At 46.1% G+C, this 9086-nt stretch overlaps 1 protein-coding gene across 4 annotated transcripts in view; it reads right to left on the reverse strand.

The window, feature by feature from the left end:
* MAP3K20 (mitogen-activated protein kinase kinase kinase 20) overlaps positions 1-7817 on the reverse strand; it is a 178723-nt gene extending 170906 nt beyond the window's left edge. The window contains exon 1 of one of the 4 annotated variants that reach the window (XM_082689575.1): positions 7506-7817. The gene's annotated coding sequence lies outside the window, so the exon portion shown is untranslated. Of the gene's footprint in view, positions 1-7308 lie in introns of all 4 variants that reach the window. The other 3 variants (XM_082689574.1, XM_082689579.1, XM_082689578.1) reach the window with 3 other exon arrangements.
* Positions 7818-9086: the final 1269 nt, after the last annotated feature.

Raw genomic sequence — 9086 nt, forward strand, 5'->3', positions numbered from 1 at the left:
ATGAGTCACCCATACAAAGGTATTTACCTAGCACACCCAATCAAGTGATGTTTATATCCCACCATGTTAAAACAATTGCTTTTACACAGGAAAGGCAATTTTTCTCCATGCAACAATCCCCAGTCCTAATTTTGTAGCATTTTAACTTTTGTTTCATAAACTCTCACAACTGTTTTAAATATTAATAAGGATCTACCACACAGCACTGAAGGGTAAGCCAGAGTGGAGATATCACAAAAAATTAAAGCATAATAGGGTGTCACAGCACTGAAAAGCTGAAAATCACTAACAAGTGCTGGTGGAAGCCAATCACTTGAGTACTTGAATAGTAAAAAAAGAACTTGTTCAATTTTTTAAAATGTGAAAATCGAAATTTAGAAAAGATTTTTAACTATTAACTAAACTGCTAAAAGCACATATATTATCACCATCAGCAAACTGTCAAAACTGAAACCACATGGAGGCAGAAAACCTTAAATGGAGTATTATTTGACTTTAAGGTTTTCAGTTTTCTAGTCCAAAAAAATGACTTTTGTCCTGAATTAAAAACAACAAAATAAAAGAAGAAAAGATCCTGCTAACATTCTAAAACTTAAAACAAAACAAAAAAAAAAAACAAGATCTAGGCTTAGATGGATAATAAGTTTGAACTCTGTCTCTAGCTCTTGGTAACCCTTGAACCAATCACCTTTTCTGACCGTGACCTCTCTAGACCCAATAAGTTAAAAAAAAAATTGAAAGCTCTTCCATTCCTTCACCAAATGACTTCAGGTTGCTAGCTCAAAAGTTATCCAGTTTGCAGAATATTATTTGAGTTCTTTAAGGAGTGTCCTTTCCCAATAACAGCTATTTCAACACAAAAGCAGCATGGTCCAGGGAAAAGACCCCAGTTAGATCCAGTAGCATATGTGAAGTTCCTAGCTGTTAGACCTTGGCCCAGTAGCAAATGTGAACTTACTACTGTACTTCCCAGATCTCAGTCTTCTCACAGGCAACAATACCCATCCTGCCTGGTGCTGGGAAGTAGGAGACATGAAAGTGCTTTGTGCAGTGCTCAGCACCTAGTAAACAATACTCAACAAATGGAAAGGACCATTGTCAAGTTATGTTAATAAGTCTTATTATCATAGACTTCTGCTTTCATTGTTCAGTCTGCTCTCCTCCATAGTTCTCTTCCCTCTGTTTTCAGAATCGTTTTATATCTCCAGTAGCTTGGCAGAGCAATGATTAATAAATAAATGTACTATTGGTCCCTTCTTATCTGTGTATGTTTTAATTTTTTCCTCACTCCTCTGTTTGCTGCTTTTGGTCTGGACAGCTTTTGCAAGATCTTATTAGTGTGTAATGACAATTTTCTTTTGAACTTTTTCATAAGGAAAATAATTTATTAAACGGAGATACTTTTTTTTTTTTTTTTGCACTTTTTAGATAGAATTTCTAGGACCTACTTATTTCAATTATGGCATTCACTTTGGTAGTTTCCTTGAGTATTCCTACTTTCCGTGGTGGCCACTGTCTGCCTTTAGATCTTATCTACTGCATATCAAATGGATTCAAGAAACTGTAACCACCGTCATTAAATACCTGTAAATCATAACTCTCTCTTTAATTAAATCCACCTTCTAAAAGGACTAACTGTACTAGAAAATAGGTCTTTGGACTTTTTCTGGATTTTTCTACTTTTTACACGAGCCTGTAATTTCTGAATGCAGATTCTTCCTCTTTTTCTATCCTTAACTGACATTTTTCTTTTTCCCTTCCTCATAAAAATTACAAGTTTATTTTTGATGCAATATAGGAAGAAAACTAATTTATTTTAGAATGACCTGAATAGGACCAAAAGGGGGGAAAAAAAAACCCTTTTAGAGAACAGCCCTCAACAAAGTCTTCTGCCAACCTTGCTGCTCTAATATTTATTTATGCTAGCATTGTTTCAGCCTCCTTAACATAGATTAGTGAATAAGACAAAAATGTGCTTTACCTGCATGTGTATTAAAATAATGCCACTTGGTTTATGGCTCTACAGTGATTTTTCTCCTCCAAGTCTAATCTTCAAAACATGGGGAGAACTTGACTTGGTGTCTTTGTTCAGAACAGCAAGGGCAAAGATTCTAACATTCTGTTCTTGAGCAGGGCTGTTCGTTTACTGCTTTTGTTTTTAAACCACGCAAAGAAAGATCTGTAAGACTAACTAGAGGAGAGTAGGTATGCAAATAGAACCAACCAGTATCGTGGACCATGGACACTCCTTCCTCCCTTCAAGGCTGCCCCTGAAAAGCAGCTGATCTTGTGCAGAAGAGGTTGGGCTCAGTGAATAGGCTCTTTAGTCGTGACTATCAGAGAGAAATAGACTTTGAGACTCTTAAAAAATAGAACAGCTACTGTTTCATTTTTTTGTGAGTCTATGCTTGACCGTACAAGTGACAAATCCCTCTAATTAGAGCCAAGGTTAAAATACAAATGAGCCAGTTAAATGAAACATTCTGATTTGTCCTTTAATATTTCAATTAACGAAGACAGACTTCCATGACACATTTCCCTGTCAGAAATGTTGTCACTGGAGGCAAAACACTGGAGGAAGAGGAACGTAGGAGGCAGGGGGCACTGACGCCACAGAAATACCACGTGGAAATGTGTCTGTGCTCAAACAGAAGCCCAACTAGGCAACATGAGGCCGGTACAATGGGTGACCTGGGGTCCCTGCAGAGGAACCGTGTCCAAGGACTGGAGGCCCGGGAAGAGAGCTGGGCCAGAGTCTGGGAGGGGGGCAAAGGAGCATTGAGAGGGCACATTTCTACCAGTGGCTGGAAGAGGAATTCACAAATGTTTGGGGGTGGAAGGAGGGGTGGGGGAGAAAACAAGACTAAACAAGGCTTACTTCAGTCAGTGGGCCTAGCCATCCCTAATGCTGCTGCTACTTGGCTTTTGTTTCTACCCCTAACCACGTTCCATCAGAAAGAAGCTATCTGACCCCTCCTGCCAGCTAACAAACAGGTGTGCTCTTGGACTAATTACCTAGAACAAATGTGCCCTGAGAAGGGTCAATAAGACAGTTAAAACCTGGTAACCTCGACATAAGATGAAAGCAAATGGGGACTGTTAAAACCAGAGGCGGCCACGGAAGACCCCACATTGTGCTTCACCGATCTAAAAATTCCAACAAAAATTCCTGGTTATTAGAGTCGCCTATGAAGCACTCTGCCACTCTGTCTAGTAGTGAGCTGCCTGTCCTGGAGAGGGTTCTATGGCACATGGGCACGCAGAACAGGAGATTCTTGCAACAGCCGGAACAGCGACCCTGTGAGTATTTTGTGACTAATCAACCTACTATAAAGGATGCATGGTCTCCCTTCCCAGGGATACATGAACCTGACCGGGGAGTCCCTGGCAAGGCAGAGGAGCAGTGATGGCTGTCAGCGATGGAGATGATGGAGATGACTGGGCCATTCTCCTCAATTTCTCCTCCCAAACAGGCTGGGAAGCCAAGAGTCATACTCCGGATTTCTATCCTACAACTAATCTTTCCCCTCATCCCTTCCTCTCCTCCGTTCCCAAAGCAAAGAACTTTGTGCACACTTAAAGACCCAGGATAACCACCGAAAATAAAAACTCTGGGTGATGATCTACTGCTATTCTTCTCTCCACAAAATGGAACGGTGTTACCCCATGCGGTGGGCTGCAAAGCCTAATGGGGCAGGTCCATCCATCAGAGCCAGGCTCTTCCTCCCCCACACGCGGACTACGCCGCACCGCGCAGAAGGTGTATGAATAAACCACCACCTACAAGACTCCATTACCTACAAGACTCCATTTCACCTTAACATCTGGGGGAATAAACATGCCAAGTGTCTATCCGTCCTGGTTTGTCCAACAGTCAAACAGTACAGAAGAGAATGCAACATTCAGATGAATTTTTAAGATGAAATACAAGTTTAAAAAAGTGCTTGTTTACATGGGGGAGTATTTGTGGCTCTATTTACAGATCCCTGAAGAAATACATTCTTCTCCACAACAGGGTACTCTGGTAGAAAAGTTTCATCAGTGAAGATTCACTCCATGACCTTTAGATAGCGATTCTTGCCTTCTCTTTTCGGTTTTCTTCTACAGAGTCCAGAAAGAAGGATGTCAGCCCCTGAAGACAAGCTGTGCTCAAAGGCAGCTCTAAGAACGTTTCCAAGTAATTTTGGTTTTGGTCTTCCAGGTCATAACCTTCCCTTACTCGTATAACTCCCAAGTTCTTCAAATTCCTCATATAGATATTTAAATGCAATAAGCTTCAGATTCTTTCCCCCCAAATATCACAAACCTGCTTTACAAACCCTTAAAGCAGGAGAGTTGCTACGAAAACCTCCAAGCCCTGTACACTCCCATGAAGTATGCTTTGGGAACGGGGCCAGCTACCTGGGTATAGATAGAACAAGCAACTTGCTCTGCCTCTAACTCGAGAATGTGGAAAAACACCTTTCTCTACCACTCAAATATGGTGGCTGAAGTTTCCGATGCTGCTTCAAGCATTTCCACCTGTAGTCTCATGGGCTTATGCAGCAAGCAGGTAGCACTGTCCCCAGTTTACAGATGCAAAAATAGACAATGAAGGGAATGAACACTGCCCAAGCCAACCACCTAACTTACAAGTGACATGACCAGGACTCAAACTCAGCTCTGACTTCAAAGTTGTATCTTTTTTTCCCCACCATATCGTAGGTCTTTTTTCCACTATATCATTCCGTCCCGTCCTTCAAATCTGTCTTTTTTTTTCCCTTTAAACAAGCTCTTTCTTTATGACAGTAATCACTAGATTGCTTATTATCCACCTAAAGTTCAATTTGAGGCTTTAATTTCCTATTAGCAACTGTAATGCGGGGTTAGAGTGTCAATGCATGGCTGCTTTGTTCCCGCAGAATCTTCTCCTGGGTTGGGATTATTTTAACTGCTACAGGGCATAATCGATCCTTCAGCAGTCCGTAGGATGGTCCCACACAAAAGCACCCATGTATCAGGCAAACCAATCTAAGCTCTCACATTTATAGCTCTCTTTCCTTAACAGGTACAGTTTTCTGGTCACAGCTGGAGCTCTGGCTTATTTGTGTGTAGTGGGGCAAGGTTAATAGGCCACAAAAGAAGTAGCCTAAATCTTCCCTGCAGTAAGGCCAAAAGATGCCTTCGCTACTCCTATTACATTTAGATAGATGAGACACCCTCCCTGTCAATCTGTCCTGGGTAGAATAAAATGGAAAACAAATGATCCAAATTGATTTTTATTTTCAGTATCTCTGGATACAGATACAAGGCTATCTCATTCCAAGAAGTACTGTATCACCGCAAACACCTTTTTCTGGGTTTAAAAAGAAAAAAATCATTGATTCTCTCCTCTCTTTTCTCTGAATCCAACAATTTCTAAAAACTGTCCATTTTTCTCTTTGACTCCACACTAATAGCTTCATGTATGTCTGACCTCTTTTCACAAAACCTCACTGTAACAGCGCGTTTTCTCTGACTAGATTATTCCCTCCACACCCCTCATAACTCCTGTTTATAGTTTTGTAGCCCTGTCAAAGTCAGTTTCACTGCTCATTCCAGATAGGCACTCAGCCAATATATTGCCAATAACACTCACTCTTGTGCTAACTTAAAATACACAGTGCAGCTTGCCAAGTTTCCTTATTTGGCAAGAAGGTCCCTTAGTTCCCAAGATCTTTGACCATCCATTTTTAGATCCAAATCCTCCTGCTTAATATTTGGATATTTCTCTTTTTAATGTGTCTTATGTGTTCCCAAAAACAGTAAGAAGAGATCAGTCATCTATTTGCTTTCCTAGACAAGAAAAGTCTCCTTGCCATTGCACTGTGATCATTTCCTTTGGAATTATTACCACTCTAACTTCTGAATCAAACTATATTTTCCAGGTTAAAAAAAAAAGGTATAATAGGAATTATGTTGTGAAAGACGAAAATAAACAGCACACATTGCTTTATGGGACCATCTTCCTTTATCTTAATTCACTCTTTCCAAACAAACCAAATTCATGTTCATTTGCAATCTCCCTAATCTCTCACTATTGTAGCTGGAACTTTAAACAAAGGCTCTACAAATGACCAAAACCATAATTAAAATGCATCCATCATTTTTTTTTTTAATCAAAAAGCAACATGAAATTTCACTGTGGAGCTAGGCCCACTACAAAGAAGTCATTAACTGTCTTGAAGCACTTGTTTATTTTTGCCTTTCAATGTGTTTTTAGGTTCGGATCCGCAAAATCCCGACCGTTAGCGTCAAGTGAGGTCAAGAAAGCAAGAAGGCTCTCCTAAAACAGCTTCAGGGATAAAACAGAACATACTTTAGCAACCATCTTAGCTCAGATATCCTCGCATTAATTGTTAAGTGGATTCTAATACACCCTTATTAACAGAGAGCTGCTTATCGTCGTATCATTGGATCCGGCCACCAAATGATGTTGCTTTCGTTATTTAAGAAACTAACAGAAATACTAATTAAGTCCTCCATAAACGGCGCTTTTGCAAACATCTCGAGGCGCATCAGAAACACATGCTTTCAGCAATCTAATAATGACCTGCCCCCTTTATTCTGGCAATTCGGAGCCATCTCTCCGGGTTTCTGGAAAAGTTGGTCTGCGAGCTGTCAGGAGCCAGCCAAGCGTCGCGGCGACCTCAGCTTGGCCCTCCCGGCTGGGGGCAAGTCTCAGAGCCCGGGGGGCCAAGGGCCGCCACCGGGTCGCGGAGCAGCACCCTCGCCCCGGTGGGAGGCAGAGGGGGCCGCTGGAGGGTGCGGACGGCGCGGGCCGCACGCTGTCCCGGGGAGGGCCGGGGAGGGCGGCTCGCGGTGGGAGAAAAGCAGAAGTTACTGGTCTCCCCTCGCACGCACAGCCCTCCGCTGCGAAGCGGCCCGCGCCCTGCCCTGATTTGGAAGACTCGCGTTTCGCCTCCCAGAGGGGCCGCGTCGCCCGCGCCCAGGCCGGCGCTCCGGCGCTCGGGCCCCGGCGTTCCGCGAGGGGAAGCGGCGGTCCCCGCTCCCGCGCCGCGCGCAGGGCCGGGAAAGCCCGACAGACTGCGCCCGCCCTTCCGGACGCCAACTTCTGCGTGGGACCCGCCCGAACTTCCCGGGGCCTCCGGGCCGCCGCGCGGAACTCCGGCAACGCTCGCTCGGGCCGCGGCCGGCCGCGCGGGCCCCGGGTCGGGGAGGGCGCGCGGCGGAGCCCCGCAGGCCGCCAGGGCCTCGGCCCCGAGACTCGCGAGCGCCGCGGGCCTCCCACCCACCCTCGCCCTCCGCGGCCTCCCGCCGGCCCCTTACCTGGCTCCCGGGCCGGGCGCGAGTAGCAGCAGGGGGCGCCGAGGCCCCGCGCGCGCCGAGGGCAGGGGCGGCGACCGGGGGTCGAGAGGACGGCGGCCGGCGCGGCTCCCACGCTTCCGCCCGAGTCAGGAGTTGAACATTCCGCCTCTCCGCCCCGCGCCAATGAGGAAGACAGTCGCGGCAACAGCACCACCTACCTCCGAGCGCGGAACGGCCGGGCCTCTGGCCGCGGCTCCGACGTGCGGGCCGGCCTCCCGGGCCTGCGCCCCTCGAGGGTTCGGTGCGCCCCTGCGCCCAGGCAGCCGCCCGGCTGAGGGGATGGAGGAACTCGGTGGGAAGAGCACCGGCCCTGCAGCGCGGGGCGCCGGGAGAGGGAGGCGTGCCTCTGGGCCTCTCGGTGGCTTTCAGCTCATTTCAACAAGTTCCCACCACCTGTCGGGTCAACTCAGTCCTTATCAACCAACACTTACCTGGTCAGAGGCGCTGGGAATACGAAGAGACGGGAGGCTGCTTCAGGCCCCGCAGGAGTTAATTATCTGGTTGGGAAGGGCACAGACCTGGGAAGATCTTTCTAGGAGATAGGTCTGAAGGCTGCCTGGGTGGGCCCACCAGTAGATACTTACAGAGGCATTTCGAGGAGGGGTCAGGGTCGGCTGCCCGGCTGCGTGACTTGAACAAAACTGAGTTCAGATGAGGACACAAGAACTCATCCCAGGTGTTGAGCAAGAGGCAGCATTGGGAAGAAAAGTAATTGTTGATTGGGAAGGATGGCTCTATGGGGGAAAGGCGAGGCAAGGTCGCAAAGGTACAGGCAGCATTATCCAGGGGTTTCGGTTCGTATTTTATCATCTATGGGCCCTGGGGAGCTGGGGGAAGTTAGAAGCAAAGGGGTTTGTGTTTGAACGGTGACTTAGCGAGCAGTCCAGGAGGTTGTGGGATGCTTTACTAGGGCAAGACTAGGAAGCAGCAAGAGCGGTAAATACTGTCCCGACCTGGTAATGGGATTGTGAGGACCTGGGCAGGAGGGTAGGAAATGGACCTGGAAAGGAGGAATGGAATTGAGGGACACGTTTCAGGAAGAGGCCACAGAAGCTGGGGGTGTGGAAGAGAAGAAGGAAAGAGCCAGAGATGATGCGAAGGTTTCAGGCCTGAGTGACTGGAAGGAGGGTGGCGCCATTGACAGGAACAGGGATCTGTGGGGGAGAAGCTGGCTTGAAAAACAGATAGAGATGCAGCCCCTGAACTATGAAACGGAGACTCAGAAAAGAGGTCAGGAAAAAAAGAATCGCAAATCGTCAGTCGAAAATATGAAAGCAGAGGGATAGGTGAAAATAAGCTAAAAACACACCACGTTCTCGTCTGTTTTTCAGATTATTGAATTTTCCCTTTGGTGAGAACTAGGAATTTCAGCACTGATGGATTCTATTTCAGTAACTGAGAAATGAGGATTGATGAAAACTGTCATGCTAACCGAATTCCTGATGTAATCGAATAGTTCTGAAAATCATCTGAACGTGAGAGAGTAAACTAAGACTCCTCAGGATAGATTCACGTATCCCATGACTCCAGTCAGTCTACCTCACAAGGCACTACACTGTGATGGCAAAGACCCTAAGACTGGGAATGAGTGAGCCTGGCTTCTGGTTTTAGTCCTGCCACTCATCAGCTGGGGAGCTTTGCTAGACAGGCCCGGTTTTCTGCTCTGCAAAATAAGAGGGCCTGGTGAGATGTTAGCCACAGGCTTCAGCTTTAAAACTGTAACTGTATTACTGTAAACT

The sequence above is a fragment of the Mustela nivalis genome (assembly GCF_964662115.1).
Source record: "Mustela nivalis genome assembly, chromosome: 11".
NCBI classification, from domain to species: Eukaryota; Metazoa; Chordata; class Mammalia; order Carnivora; family Mustelidae; genus Mustela; species Mustela nivalis.